We start from the raw sequence: 17,458 nt of genomic DNA, 5'->3' as shown, positions 1-17,458 counted from the left end.
ACTTAACTTCATTTTTGCATAACAGTAAATAGGTAATGCATATTGTTTATTCTCGGAGGCTTGTATTTAGATGTGTGAACCAGCTTGGGTAGTCAAATGGTTAATTATAAAACTTGTGGCTTGTAGGTACTGGGTTCATATCCCAGTACTGCCTTCCACTCATGTGAACGGGTATAAGGCGGCCTCTATACTCTGAATTATCTCTCACTAAGCATATCTACTGAAATGAAAGGTTTCCAGATTTTTACTTGTCGATATTGTGTTTCTGTGTTTTCTGCTGTTTGTCCAAAACATGTTACATTCTCCATCAAAAACACATGTTGGGGTTTCAGCTAATACTTTGCATCCATTCTCAGGTAGGAGGGGGGAATGTAGCTCCGTGGTACAGCATTTGCCTGATGTGCGATCGATCTGGTATCGATTGCCGTCGGTGGGCCTATTGGGATCTTTCTTCTTCTAGCCAGTGCTCCACAAATGGTGTAACAAATACCATGGTATGTACTATCCTGTCTGTGGGATGATGCATATAAAAGATCCCTTGCTGCTAATCGAAAAGAGTAGTCCATGAAGTGGCGACAGCGGGTTTCCTCTCTCAATATCTATGTAGTCCTTAACCATATGTCCAATGCCATATAACTGTAAATAAAATGTGTTGACGTGCATTGTTAAATAAAACATTTGTTCCTTCCTTCCATTCTCAGTACCCAACCACCAATATTACTTCCCGTTTTTATTATTAGTATTATAATTAATTTTTCTTTTTTTTTGGTAAATCACTTTTCATCTCTGTAAATCAACATTAACCCACTGTCCATATAGTTGTGGTGTGTGTCCAGGACATTGTGCCTAATCTGCACAAGTCTGGTTGATAGGTAAGACTTGAATTTGTCATGGTGACTGGCAGAGGGTGTGACCCAGGTTGATGGTGTCGGTTACATCACAGACTGATAGGGTTAGATATCAAGAGCTGTGTAAACTATGGTAAGAGATTGTACCTCACCAAGACTTGTCACATGTCATGATCAACTGGGGCAAGTTCAGTTACACTACACAATAAACCAAATGACCACTTCAGGAGCCAGTCAAAATAGCTTGAAAAATGGCTGGTTGAATTTGGCCTAGTCATATACTAGTCAGACTGGTACACTGCAGGTGACAATCCACTTGTACACTGCCACTGTCAGTCAGACTGGTACATTGCAAGTGACAATCGACTGGTACACTGCAGGTGACAGTTGACTGGTACATTGTCGGTCATCCGAGACTGGTACACTGCAAGTGACAGTTGACTGGTATACTGTCGGTCAGACTGGTACACTGCAAGTGACAGTTGACTGGTACACTGTCTGCCATACCTGACTGGTGCACTGCAAGTGACAATCCACTGGTACACTGCCACTGTCAGTCAGACTGGTACATTGCAAGTGAGAATCGACTGGTACACTGCAGGTGACAGTTGACTGGTACATTATCGGTCATCCGAGACTGGTACACTGCAAGTGACAGTTGACTGGTACACTGTCTGTCATACCAGACTGGTGCACTGCAAGTGACAGTTGACTGGTACACTGTCTGCCATACCAGACTGGTGCACTGCAAGTGACAGTTGACTGGTACACTGTCTGCCATACCAGACTGGTGCACTGCAAGTGACAGTTGACTGGTACACTGTCTGCCATTCCAGACTGGTGCACTGCAAGTGACAGTTGACTGGTACACTGTCTGTCATACCACTGCAAGTGACAATTGACTGGTACACTGTCTGTCATACCAGACTGGTGCATTGCAAGTGACAGTTGACTGGTACACTGAATATCTTTGTTGCATAATGTTCTGCTGCTAGTTGTTCCATTAATATAATTATGTTGTCATCCTCCAGGCTTCATTTAGGAAACATCTGCCAACCAAACAGCTAGGTCTTCCTAATATATATTTTACACTATAGTTTTAAGATTTATACATTTAAATGAAATCCAGTGGTTTATAGATTGTAGAAATGTTGTTGTTTGAGATTTTTTTCCAATACTATTTTATAAGTTAATTTATTTGTTTATTTATTTATTTTCTAGACTATTGAAAAGCGATAAAAGGAAAACAAACAACAAACATATACACTGAACTTAGGTCAGGGAAATGTTTCTTTTTTCAAAGGTTAATTGATTCTGTTGTAAATGCTCACCATACGTATGACATGATTGAAAATTTTGATAGAAAGTTGCCATCAAGATTATCCACGAATGGCTTGAAAGTGACTGTCACATGCAACAGCCATGCACAAGAACATAACATCTCCACGTTGAATCCATCCTGCACAAAAAGAGAAGAATTACATCAGCACATCATCAATCTCCCAGCAGAAAAGCCTTTTAATTCTCATTCAGTTCTGACCGATTAACTGTAATTGGCTGGTTTTCCCAGGCTTTGTTCTGTAGTGTCTGTGTTATAATTGACCCATTTCAACTGTGATTAACTTCCCATCAATCACATGACTGGTTACCATGCTTAGGGATGCAGGCGGTAATTGACCAATCTTTGAAGCTCTGTACACCATTATTGACCATTCTCTCTCTCTCTGTCTCTGTCTGTCTGTCTCTCTCTGTCTCTCTGTCTTACTCTCTCTCTCTCTCTCCCTCTCCCTCTCCCTCTCTCTCTCTCTCTCTCTCTCTCTCTCTCTCTCTCTCTCTCTCTCTCTCTCTCTCTCTCTCTCTCTCTCTCTCTCTCTCTGTGTTACTGCTTTCTTCCTGATTTAACCAATATGTTTATAGAGTTTGGTTACAGCTCGCCTTGGCAAAATGTGACAATGTTTTAACATTTAATCAATATTTTCAATTATACCGACAACACTTGTGAGAAATTCTGTTTGCCACCATTGATGTTGTATGTTGTTGCGTGATTGAGTTGGCTGCTGTGCTTTTTCAGTGAGCTACATGTATGAGACATGTTTAATGCATGTCCGGTCCATGTTGGTCGCCAGGCCTTTGTTTATTCTGTCTAAGCAGTGATTAATTACAGCATCACCAACAACTGTAGACCTGCATTCAGTTTCAGTTACTTTTTATTTGTTTTGTTTTTTGTTTTGTTTTTTTAACAGAATGTTTTGTTGTTTGTGTATATTTTGAAGTGTGTTTATCTATTGTATATCTGATATATGAATTTCTTATTTAATTTAGTTTATTTAGTTCAAGGAGAGTCATTGTTCATCTTTACCCCCCCCCCCCCCCCCACTTTCTGAATTTAAAAAAAAGAAGTATTCCAAAAGGGAAAATATTAATGCTCAATATCTTAAATGACTCCCCTTACACAAGTTAGGAGAGCAAAAAAAAAAGTAAAGTTTGTTTTATTTAACGACGCCACTAGAGCACATTGATTTTTAATCTTATCATCGGCTATTGGACGTCAAACATATGGTCGTTCTGACACTGTTTTTAGAGGAAACCCGCTGTCGCCACATAGGCTACTCTTTTTTACGACAGGCAGCAAGGGATCTTTTATTTGCGCTTCCCACAGGCAGGATAGCACAAACCATGGCCTTTGTTGAACCAGTTATGGATCACTGGTCGGTGCAAGTGGTTTACACCTACCCATTGAGCCTTGCGGAGCACTCACTCAGGGTTTGGAGTCGGTATCTGGATTAAAAATCCCATGCCTCGACTGGGATCCGAACCCAGTACCTACCAGCCTGTAGACCGATGGCCTGCCACGACGCCACCGAGGCCGGTTTAGGAGAGCAATTAATCTCTTCTAGCTCCCACTATTTTGTTCACAGCAAGATCTGGTAAACCATAATGTGTAGAGGAAAAAATATAGTAGACCTAATGGCCATAAAATAATGATGATGGCTGCCACATAACCTTTGGATTTGTAGAATTTAAAAGGAAACTTTTTAGAGAACAGCAAATTGGTTGCCTTGCGGTAAAATAATTTAATAAATTTTATTTGAAACTTCATATGATTTCTTGCCTAGCACCATTTCAGCTTGCTTTGGTTTTGCTCATAACGAAGACAGTAAATACCCCTGGAATTATCCCACAATTACTATATGAATATATACATTGAAAATATACAATATGTGACTAATCAAGTCAAAATTAAATACGAAATTATAACAGTGAAAACTGACTAACACATAAAATTCATCACATGTCTTTTCGTTTATAGAAATATATATAATTAGAGAATATAAGTGGTCCTCTTTATGGTCTTGTCATGATTTGAGTTTGATTTTGGGGTCATATTAGTGTTGACAATTGTACCAGCTCTTTGAGAACCCTAAACTGTGTTTCACAGCGTCCTAGCTAATGCCCCTAATTCTCTTGACCTCTGGAAGCCCCTGTAATCTGGGCTAAATGTCGCTCTCATATCCAGGCTTTATCTTGTGTGATCCACGGTTCAGTATGTAGTGTAGCTGTATGGGCTTAGATCTAATCTTAAAATGATTAAGGGGTATGGGAGCTGCAAAAAGATTTTTTGAGGGCTGTTAAAGAATTGTTCATATGGGGGAGTTACATTCAGGGAGGCACATTAATGGATGGTGGGTATTTAAAAAGTAGCCTCCTCCATGCTCAATTCTGGAACAACCCTGCAGGGACTACAGGTATGTTCAGGTATGTTCACTCTTAATTAGTCCTCTACTGGTCAAACTGAAGGGGACTAAAGTTTTATCTTTGTCTGTCCATCCATCCATCTGTCCCATATATAGTTCTCCTGACATTTTTGCAATTTCTCTTGTATATTGAGCTAAAATTATGTGTATAGATTTTTCTATTCTACGAAGCATTTGTAAGTGTGAGGTAGTTATACATTAAGATGATCTTAGCACTATGATCACTTCATGGAACTAGGTTGACTTTTATGGGGATTTACACATTTTTGACAAGAGACATTTGACATAAATTTTTGACATTTATGGCCCTTAAGCTTCATAGAAATGAAAATTTGTTGGGCCTGCATATGGTAAGGGACATGTATTGCTTTATCATTATTCTTAGAATACATGTTTAATGTGAGAATGTGTAATGTGTCATTGTGACACTTGATCTAGAGTGAGAGAAGAAACCTGCTGCTGCCACATCAACTATTTGTTTTAATTAGCAGCCAGGGCCACACCTTGTACTTGTACAGTTGCCCTTCTAGAAGTTGACATGGAACTCTATTAACATGCCCTTATAACACAAGAGGTTCGAGCACATTTATGTCTGGTCTTATTTCTGACATGGCTAGTGGTCTGATCTTGGACAGAAGACCCTTCCAAAAACATTTAAAAAGTGACCTTTTTTGTTTTAAGGATGTGCTTTTATTTTTAGGGTCGTTGATGTATAATTTGTTTTCTTTCAAAAGTCCTTTCCCATTTATCCTTTCCCATCAAATGGCTGAAATATGATCACTTTCGAACAGACATTTAAAAAAATTTCAGTCTTGATTTCCATTGATTGATATTAATTTTTTATTGTAAGTAAGCATTAAAGTGATTGGAGCGTTCATCAGACACTGTAGACGCCAAAGAAGATCCGTCTTTGAATGTTCTCATCAGCCTGGCGCCACTGGCATCAATAGTTATGACCGTCTGAAAGTCTTTGAAGTTGTGATTTTTAGTCTTGACAGATTAAATTGACATTTAAGAGCCATGTGAATTTGAATAATTGGATCACTCATCTGATTAAATGGGTTCTGCTTTTAAAGGTGGGCTTTAAAACATAAAAGATGTTCTAAAAGACAGAATTGAGATGAATCTTTGAATGTGAAGGAATTCTGTTTTTGATAATGATATCGTGAATACTCTTGTTTTATGGCATTTCACTATGTGTATTCATTTGTTCCTCCTACATTTTGAAGGGATGTAAACAGTTGGTTAAGGCTTTCACCAGAGGTGGAATGGATGAGTGTATTGGTCCTACTCATGGTTAGATCACTCCACCTACTCCAATGGACCCATTGGAGTTTTGCCTTGCCTGTACAAAGTAAAAAAAAAACTATAGTAATTTGCCTCCTTTGGGCACCAATGGAGTCTCCAACATTAATGGCATTCACAAATTAAATAAACCATTTATTGACCTTTATGTACATGACATCAACATATCTGGAAGAAGAGAAAAAAAAATTAAGGCTTTCTTTTCCCCAACATTTTGCATTTAGCTCAACATTAAAGTTTCACATTTACATTTGGATGTTCTTCACAATGTATGTAAAAAAAGGGTTGTTTTTTTTATTACATTTTTAAAAAGTTTAACATTCAAGCACCTGTCCAGGTCACACAGGCACATTTTTAGCTACTGCTAAAATGGAGACACTGCTATTGTTAATCACAGAACAGATTTTTTGATGCATCCATTTTATGTGTTATGCACTTCCAGTTGCTAAAAATCAAGCACATGGAAATAATTGCTTAAAGAGTAGTTTATATATAGGAACAGCAGGTTTTGTTTTCTCACAATCTAGACAATTAAGTGCCACAATTATCCTGTCTGACCATTTAAAAACCTCCCATTAAACAACATGATGAGATATCATTACAGCAAGGTGTCTTTGCTTTGATGTTGCGAGACCTCGTTAGCCTCTCGTTAGTGATGCTGCCTTGTTGACAACCATTAGGACCTGCAGAACACGACCTTGACATTGACAGCTTGCTTCATTAGCAGACGTATATCCAGCTGATTAACATTACGAAGATCCTAGCTGTACATCTTGTCTGCAAGGTAACTGTGTGGGCTGTGACATGCAAGTTTTGCTGAAAGATGTTAGAAATCAGGCTGTCATCCATAATTTACAAGATTTTCTGAAATTGTGCACCCAATAACCTATGAAGTGACAGATTTTATGAGACTATAAAATGCTATGGCTTTTAATATATTATTTTTTCTTCATATTTGCATAATAAATTTCATGACCATGATATATTACTCATTTTATACTGGAAATCGTCATGAAAATACCTTGTTTTATGCTTCCAAATGAAAGTTGAAAGGTTCTTTTGTTTAACAACACCACTTGAGCACATTAATTTATTAATCATCGGCTACTGGATGTCAGACATTTGGGAATTTTTATTTGCAGTCTTAGAGAGGAAACCTGATAACATTTTTCCATTAGAGGTTTGTTTTGTTTAACAACACCACTAGAGCATATTGGTTAATCAACATTTGGTAACTGACGGTCTTATATGGGAAACCCACTACATTTTTTCACAAGTTGCAAGGGATCTTTTATATGCACCATCCCACAGACAAGATAGCTCATACCACAGCCTTTAATATACTAGTCGTGGTGTACTGGTTGGTCCTACCCTACTTTCAAATGAAAGGATGTGCTTTGTTGCACCAGTCATCCTTTTCTTAATATGTATGTACATAGGTACTGCATGTCACAGATTATATGCACACAAGAACAGTACACTTGACCAACAGGAAAATAATGGGTTAAGTATTGGTTAATATAGTGAAAAAAGGTGTGTGTGGGAAACATGCATAATATAGAAAAAGTTATGGGGAGTAATTAACTACAATTATGGAGAGCCGTTTAAAATATTGCCATTGATATTTAATCCTTTTGTAGTACTTTTATTTTAATCACCTGCTATAAGTAAAGCTAAAATGACTGTCCTTGAACTAGTCTCAGAGAAATGATGGCAGCCAGAGGGATGCATTTTAACTCCTCTTAAACAGCGAGGTCTGTAGAATTTGTTTCAAAGGCACGAACCTGGGTAGGTAATACCATTTTGTGAATTCTACAATTTCTATAAAATCAGAGAAATCTGTGTTGCAAGGACTCCTCTCTGGATGTTCCACTGTTCTCAAATATCAGAGGAGTTGCACGTGTGGATGTTATTTGTACATTAATTTCCCATCTTGACCTGAACCTACCTGAATACAATGAATTAGTTTCTAATTAGGCTACTACAAAGCAGGTCATGTGACACCCCCATTTCTCCCTTGGAGCCTTTTCAATTCTTTATCCCCTCAAAAATTCTTTTGTACTTTTCGTGTGTCACATCCGACACCAATTTGTATGTTTCTATGGCAACCCACTAATTTCATTGATACCATCTTATCAAGTTACATTTGTTAATTTAATTATTATTGAAATTGTCAAATTATATTTGATCTAGCTTTGTTGAAACGGAAATGTAAAAATTTATTAAGGCAGAAATATGGATATTTTGTTTCGGTGAGAGGAGTTTGTGTAGATATTTTTAAAATATTGATTTTGATTGTGAACAAGGCATCTGTTTCATGTGTGCAGTTTGCTATCATAATAGTCTCTTGACAAGATCTTATTAACAGCATTATTCTTGGTGATTGGTTGTGGAATGTAACCAATGGAAGGAAGGAAGGAAATGGCTTATTTAATGACACACTCGACACATTTTATTTATGGTTATATGGTATCGGACATATGGTTAAGGACCACACAGATATTGAGGGAGGAAACCCGCTGTCACCACTTCATGAGCTACTCTTTTCGATAGCCAGTCGTGGTGCACTGACTAGAATGAGAAATGTAACCAATGGAATAAGATTACTGGCCTTGGTGGTGTAGTGGTTAAGGCATGCGTTTTGTTTAATGACGCCCATAAAGCACATTGATTTATTAATCATCGGCTGTTGGATGTCAAACATTTGGCAATTTTTACATATAATCTTAGAGAGGAAACCTGCTACATATTTCTATTAGTAGCAAGGGATCTTTTATATACACCATCCCATAGACAGGATAGCCTTTGATGTACCAGTCATGGTGCACTGGCTGGAGCGAGAAATAGCCCAGTGGGGCCACCGATGTGGACCGATCCCAGACCGACTGTGCATGACGTGAGGTACAACACGTCCCTTCCTCCACCCCCAACAGACTTAAGACTGGTAGGTGCTGGGTTCACCTTCATGGTACTGGTTCCCACCCAGATCAAGTTTTAATGTCTCCGTGTAAGACCACTACACCAACGCTTTTACTACTAACCACTAACCCTCTGTCCTGGACAGACAGTCCAGACAGCTGAGGTGTGTGCCCAGGACAGTGTGCCTGAACCTTAATTGGATGTAAGCTTGGAAATAACTGTAAATGAAATGAATGAATGGAATGGGATGACATTTTTTCATCAGAAGCAAGGGATCTTTTATATGCACCATCTCATATACAGGATAGCACATACCTTTGACATACCAGTTGTGGCGGCTGTAGAGCATTCCTCTCGCTATCAACAAACAAATGACCACATTAGACACCAAATAGCTGTAGTGGAAAATATGCTGAGGTGTCATTAAACGGCCCAGTGGTAAAGCGCTCGCTTGATGTGCGGTCAATCTAGGATTGATTCCCATCAGTGGGCCAGTTGGGCTGTTCCTGGTTGCAGCCAGTGCTCCACAACTGGTGTAACCCACACCATGGTATGTACAATCTTGTCATTAGGATACTGCATATAAAAAAATCCCTTGTTGCTAATTGGAAAGAGTAACTCATAGTATCTGTGTGGTCATTGACCATATGTCCAACGTCATATAACTGTAATTCAAATGTGTTGAATGCGTTGTTAAACAAAACATTCATTCCTTTCCTTTTTGTATCATTAAACAAACATTCCTTTTCTTTCTTTGTCATTTTTCATTGTCGTTTTTCATTGTCTCCACCAAGTATCGTAACTACCTCGACAGTTTAAACTGTGCAGGGGTTGAATTTTAATTTTGGGGGGTATGGCAGGTGTTGCCTATGCTTTAATAACAAAAACATTAGGGCCAAAAAGTCGGAAGGGCACAAAGACAGATCTTTCCTTCAAGAGAAGAGCATGAACCTACTCTAATAAGTTTTCTCTGTTGGTGCAGCAATGTTTTTAATTATTGGCGACCCCCCCCCCCCCCCCCCCAAAAAAAAGAAAGAAAAAAAAAGAAAGAGAAAAGTGAGTCATGAAATATCCCTTTAAATACATGTATATACTAATCACAAAAAGTTGATGGACACATGGACATTGCGTCTGAGAGGAATAGCCCATTCTCTGTGCCAGTGGTATGGAAACGGCTCACTTGCAGGCATCTTTCTACTTGTTTCATGGCTATGATTTCATTCAGACATGGCAGGGCTCGATGACACTCCAGAATGTTCAGTTTCAAGTTTTAGTGGCATGATTATCCAAAGTCAGATTGCAAAGACATTTATACCATCCCAACCCTAATCCAACTTGAAAAGTGATAATATGAAAAAGGAATTTCATGTTTGCCACATGCTTTCTGCCGGCATCCAACAAGCTGTGAGTATCATGCTCATGTACATGCAATCTGAAATGCTTTATTCAAGTCTGTAACCTACTTTCCATTACCTATCACTACCCCTGAGTTTTTGTTTAATTTTTAGAAGAATAAGGTAACATTTAATACTGGCCCTTAATTTGTTGTGATTAGTATATTAAATATTTCATAAATTTTTCTTTGCACTGGACAGTTTGGCAAATATTGTCTATGTTATGGAATATTAGTGTTTGTTTTGGTTCTGTGCAATGGCTGTCATTTCACACATTTATGTTTCATAACTGACCTTGTTGGCCACACATTCCGTGGTTGTGCAACTTCAGTTTTGATTGAATGAGTTGAAATCATGCCAAGAAGCATCTTTTTAATGTCTTGTTTGCCAGGCAACTGCATATTTGTGCTGTAAACACAGCATGGCCAAGTGTTGAGGTGCGTATTATACTGGAAGTGGCGAAATCACCAATATACTATTAGCCTGTTGACTACTACTGATTAGAAACTGACTTGGTTTGACTGTTCATCACCGCGTTGATTGATTTTCTATCACACATTCTGTGTAAGAGTTTTGACGTGTTCGTGTCAACAGTTGATTGCTCAGTTAGCACAGTTAACAAATCTGATCACTTCGTCACGTTTGAAAGTTTCCTGTAACAGATACTGGCTAGTGTTGGGAATCAGTTGGGATTTCATCATTGATCAATGCTTATATTATTGGTTATAATCGCTTTACACCAGCCCATCAACTTTTGATTGCAATTGGTTAGAATTATATCAACGTCAAAAAGATAAATTGAATTATAAGCACCATGCAGATATTGTCATGTTCACCAGGATAAATTTTATGTTTAATGACTATTTAATCTCTTTTATTTTCATGTATATATGAAAACAAAAGACCAAACCAAACATATTTACATCAGTTCCATCATCTACTGCAGGAAAAATTACAGTTAATATTTTCAGCAACAGTTAACTATCAACTTTCATTATTGATCATCAGGGTGGGACGTAATCCAGTGGTAAAGTGTTCGCTTGATGCGTGGTTGGTCTAGGATCGATCCCTGTCGATGACCCATTGGGCTATTTCTCATTCCAGCCAGTACACCATGTCTGTGGGATGGTGCATATAAAAGATCCCTTGCTGCTCAAAAAGAGTAGCCCATTAAGTGGTGACAGCGGGTTTCCTCTCTCTATATCTGTGTGGTCCTTAGCTGTATGTCTGACGCCATATAAACGTAAATAAAATGTGTTGAGTGTGTCGTTAAATAAACCATTTCCATCCTTCCTTTGTCACGTTTGAAAGTTTCCTGTAACAGATACTGGCTAGTGTTGGGAATCAGTTGGGATTTCATCATCGATCAATGCTTATATTATTGGTTATAATCGCTTTACACTAGCCCATCAACTTTCGATTGCACAATCGGTTAGACTTGTATCAATGTCAAAAAGATAAATTGAATTATAAACACCAAGCACATATTGTCATGTTTACTGGGATAAATTTTATGTTTAATAAATATTTAATATCTTATATCTTCATGTGTATATATATATATATATATATATATATATATATATATATATAGAGGTTATTACCAGAGTGTTTTTCGATATCATCAATATCATATATTAGGAATAAAATTGTATTATGTGAGCTCAAGATTAATACAATGTGTTTTTGTAAACTGTACACGCAACTTTAATTCCAGTCCGCCATTGCTAAATATTCAAATGATGTAAGAATATGTGTTGCGGTGTATTTTTGAATGGAAATGATGTCAAACTCGAATGACGTCATTTTGGATGTCCTTGCATCAAAATAAAGTTATGCCTAATGTTTTTTGTTTTCCGAACGCTGGACAGCTTTCAGTGTCAAATTGCCATTGAAATGTTTTTATTTGATGACTGAATGCATACGTCAGTCATGGAGTGTCACCCAAGTACGTTTGCTTAAATGTCAATAAATCTAGTGCCTCGACTAATTTACATCTAATTTGCAAAGTTATCAACTTCTTAAAGTATGTGATCTGAAAAATATCACATACTTTGATTGCACTGAAAATGTAAGATATTATATGATATATATATATTTATTTATTTATGTATTACCCATATGGGCTCAAATATACGGGGTAATATTTTTTCGATCTCTGCACAGTGTGCAGATTGCTTCTACAGTCACTGATTGGCTGGCTTAAAAATCACGATGTTTGGTTGGTTGCTTGCCATGGGCGGAACTTCACTTTCATTCATATAATGTTTCGATTCACTTACATTATGTCACTTACATTACGTCATGTAATGCGTGTAAGATTATATGACATAATGGCTGATGGCTTTGTTGTAGACTTACATTAAAAATCAGTAAAAATTAACAATGGGTAATAAAGAGAATAAAGGCTCGGATTTACAGCATTCATTCACGCGGGACAGATAATTCGTAATTCCTCGTAGCGAGTTGGTTATTCTCTTTATTACCCATTGTCAATTTTTCAATTCTTAATTGGTAATTTGACTTACTGAGCATTATTGTTTTAACCAAAAACTAATTCAAAATAATATATGAACTGTTAATTATATTAGTAAGTATGTTTCAAATTTAATTATAAATATTGTCTGTTATTTGTTTTACGTTCATCTGGGTATCAACAAAAAAAATCATCCACAAACTTATGTGATAACGGCTTCACCAATTCACCAATTTGTGGTTGATGTTTTTTGCTCATAGTCCGATGAACATAAAAGAATATTTTTTTAATAGACAATCCTTAAATGAAAGCAAACACAAACCAAACATATTTACATCAGCTCCATCATCTAAAGTGCAGGAACCATTACAGTTACTATTTTCAGCAACAGTTAACTATCAACTTTCATTATTGATCATCACATCGGTAGATCTCAACCGATCAATGTTTTATTACCATCGATCACTGGAACATCAATTACAGTTACTATTTTCAGCAACAGTTAACTATCAACTTTCATTATTGATCATCACATCGGTAGATCTCAACCGATCAATGTTTTATTATCATCGATCACTGGAACATCAATTACAGTTACTATTTTCAGCAACAGTTAACTATCAACTTTCATTATTGATCATCACATCGGTAGATCTCAACCGATCAATGTTTTATTATCATCGATCACTGGAACATCAATTACAGTTACTATTTTCAGCAACAGTTAACTATCAACTTTCATTATTGATCATCACATCGGTAGATCTCAACCGATCAATGTTTTATTATCATCGATCACTGGAACATCAATTACAGTTACTATTTTCAGCAACAGTTAACTATCAACTTTCATTATTGATCATCACATCGGTAGATCTCAACCGATCAATGTTTTATTATCATCGATCACTGGAACATCAATTACAGTTACTATTTTCAGCAACAGTTAACTATCAACTTTCATTATTGATCATCACATCGGTAGATCTCAACCGATCAATGTTTTATTATCATCGATCACTGGAACATCAATTACAGTTACTATTTTCAGCAACAGTTAACTATCAACTTTCATTATTGATCATCACATCGGTAGATCTCAACCGATCAATGTTTTATTATCATCGATCACTGGAACATCAATTACAGTTACTATTTTCAGCAACAGTTAACTATCAACTTTAATTATTGATCATCACATCGGTAGATCTCAACCGATCAATGTTTTATTATCATCGATCACTGGAACATCACTGAAAGATACATATATATAAAATTGGATCATCACATCGGTAGATCTCAACCGATCAATGTTTTATTATCGATCACCATCGATCACTGGAACATCACTGAAAGATACATATATATAAAATTGGATCATCACATCGGTAGATCTCAACCGATCAATGTTTTATTACCATCGATCACTGGAACATCACTGAAAGATACATATATATAAAATTGGATCATCACATCGGTAGATCTCAACCGATCAATGTTTTATTACCATCGATCACTGGAACATCACTGAAAGATACATATATATAAAATTGGATCATCACATCGGTAGATCTCAACCGATCAATGTTTTATTATCATCGATCACTGGAACATCACTGAAAGATACATATATATAAAATTGGATCATCACATCGGTAGATCTCAACCGATCAATGTTTTATTATCATCGATCACTGGAACATCAATTACAGTTACTATTTTCAGCAACAGTTAACTATCAACTTTCATTATTGATCATCACATCGGTAGATCTCAACCGATCAATGTTTTATTATCATCGATCACTGGAACATCACTGAAAGATACATATATATAAAATTGGATTTATACTTTGTTTTAGGATATATGTAATATTCTGTGTGTTGGTTCATGTAACTAATTAACGTTTTTAAAAAGATAATTCAACCAAATATTATAAAATATAAAAACTAGCTTAAATACATGTATGATTTACTTTTTTCTTTTATTTTAAATTTCGTGCATGTTTTCCAAGGGTTGATTGTTCTTTGAGGTCACATCACACTGTTTATTCAGTGAATAATTAATAATCAACTACATGTGTTTTATTCATATTTTTATGAGTCATTCACATTTCCCCCAAAGATTAAAAACAAACACGAACTGTTTGTAATCAGTGAAATGATGCAATCCACTTTACTGTTAATCTCTTTGTTATTACACATTTATGGTGAGATATGCGATGAAGATCAATAACCGTTAACACTGTGCCCTGTGTTGCAGATTGTACAAAACAAGGACTTCAATCAAAACTTGTCAGTGGAACCGAGAGCCATTTAGAGCTAATATTCCACAAACGCTTTTTTTTTTTTTCTTCTTCTTGAACCGGGAATCATGGTATCACTACGTGTATGACTCATGGCCTGATAGGAAAGGGTTTTCTAAAATACTGCATGCCTTTTCCTTCACTCCCTGCCTGACAGCTGTTCCTCACAGACGGATACATCTAACAAAGCAAGGTATGCAGCTTTTCCCTTTATTTTCTAGGGCGTAACTTTTAAATTTAATGCAATTAGACATAAGTGTTAACTTTTAAGTTTGTTGTAAAGCATGTCATGAGCGTTATTTCTGAAAGTTTTACAAATATAATTTGTCCAGTAATAGTTTCTTAAACATTGTGTTCCTCACACAGATATATTCAACAAAGCAAGGTATGAAGGGTTTTTAGGGTTTTTTTTTAGCGTGTAAACTTTAAAAATTAATGCACTTAAACCATTTTAAGTTTGCAGTAAGCATGTAATGGGTGCTTTTAAAACAAAAATCCAAATAATTGTTTTTAAACCGTATTCTTCAGATATATTCAGCAAAGCAAGGTATTGATTCTTTTGTAGTTCTTACATGTACAAAAATTAATTTTAAAGTTAATATACAAATACAACAACAACCCATACATGTACAATGTATGTATCAAGAATGAACTAAATAGACACTTTTTTTAAACAAATTTAAAAAGAAGAAAAAAAAGAAAAGAAAAAAAAAGAAGTAAAAAAGGTTTTGTCCTATGGATTTCTAGGCAATTACTTCTAATGCTGTTTTAAAGCATTTTTATTCCTCTTGACTGTAGATCGAGTTGTCACATTTGATTATTCACATTTTATTTATAGAACTGTATTAATTGTAAAAGATAATTCCCCTCGGGCACGTTTGCAAATAAATTGCAGTCCCAGATTACTCGAACTGAATATTTATGTACACTGCAGTTGTTATTTTCAATTATACAAGACAACTGAGTATGTAATTGATATGTTTGCTGGATTCATACATTATTTAACTCATATTATGTGTTGTGCAGTGGGTGTTGTGCAGTGGGTGTATACTTTAAATGCTAATAATAACTAATACATTTTTATTAACTTGTCTGGTAGCAAATTCTTTTGTGTGTACTGGGCATGAACATACATCGATTTATGAGTCATTACTTTGTCTACCTGCCTTAGCCTTCATTCATATATTTAGTCATCCATCCATCCCATGCATCCATCCATGCATATTTCCATCCATCCATCCATCCATCGATCCATCCATCCATCCATCCATCCATCCATCCATCCATCCATCCATCCATCCATCCATCCATCCATCCATCCATCCATCCATCCATCCTTCCATCCATCCATTCCATGCATTCCATCCATCCATCCATCCATCCATCCATCCATTCCATGCATTCCATCCATCCATCCATCCTTCCATCCATCCATTCCATGCATTCCATCCATCCATCCATCCATCCATCCATCCATCCATCCATCCATCCATCCATCCATCCATCCATCCATCCATCCATCCATCCATCCTTCCATCCATCCATTCCATGCATTCCATCCATCCATCCATCCATCCATCCATTCCATGCATTCCATCCATCCATCCATCCTTCCATCCATCCATTCCATGCATTCCATCCATCCATCCATCCATCCATCCATCCATCCATCCATCCATCCATCCTTCCATCCATCCATTCCATGCATTCCATCCATCCATCCATCCATCCATCCATCTATATCCATGCATGCATCCATCATCCAACCATCCAACCATCCAACCACCCATCTATCCATCCATCCATCCATCCATCCATCAGTCTGTTTTGTCTTTCTGTGTCCCAGGAGTGAATTGTAATAGAAAAGAACTACCTTGGTGGGTGTGGTTATTATTTTCAAGAAATAAACAAGTACTTGCTGTGTTAACGGTATCTGGCTAATTAGATGTAATGTATGTGTAAGGATAAAAGAAAATGTTTTATGTAGACCTAACTTTATGGAATTTGAACTATGGAAGGAGGTAGAGTTGCCCGATAACTGATGACCAGTTAAAACATACACATTGTATTACACTGTCGTCTTAGATTGCTAAGTAATTAACTAGTTAACATCTGCAAGAAATTATCCTAGTCCAGTCTAACATGTTGTTGGTGCCAATGTATACAGTCAAACCTGTGTTTATAAGTAGTCACCAAAGGTAGTACAAAAAGTGGTCTTTTAAGACAGGGTGGAAGTATAAAAAGTGGTCTTTTAAGACAGGGTGGTAGTACAAAAAGTGGTCTTTTAAGACAGGGTGGAAGTATAAAAAGTGGTCTTTTAAGACAGGGTGGAAGTATAAAAAGTGGTCTTTTAAGACAGGGTGGTAGTACAAAAAGTGGTCTTTTAAGACAGGGTGGAAGTATAAAAAGTGGTCTTTTAAGACAGGGTGGAAGTATAAAAAGTGGTCTTTTAAGAC

At 36.7% G+C, this 17,458-nt stretch overlaps 1 protein-coding gene across 2 annotated transcripts in view; it reads left to right on the top strand.

The window, feature by feature from the left end:
- Positions 1–17,458, top strand: part of LOC121367543 (dystroglycan-like) — a 130,602-nt gene that overhangs the window by 24,972 nt on the left and 88,172 nt on the right. The window contains exon 1 of one of the 2 annotated variants that reach the window (XM_041491777.1): positions 15,118–15,195. The exons of the other annotated variant lie outside the window; for it this stretch is intronic. The gene's annotated coding sequence lies outside the window, so the exon portion shown is untranslated. Of the gene's footprint in view, positions 1–15,117; positions 15,196–17,458 lie in introns of those variants that run through there. 2 annotated transcript variants of the gene reach the window in all.

This window comes from Gigantopelta aegis, chromosome 3 (genome assembly GCF_016097555.1).
Source record: "Gigantopelta aegis isolate Gae_Host chromosome 3, Gae_host_genome, whole genome shotgun sequence".
NCBI classification, from domain to species: domain Eukaryota; kingdom Metazoa; phylum Mollusca; class Gastropoda; order Neomphalida; family Peltospiridae; genus Gigantopelta; species Gigantopelta aegis.
The sequence above is the reverse complement of the archived record's forward strand: the minus strand, read 5'-3'. Positions and strand labels throughout refer to the sequence as shown.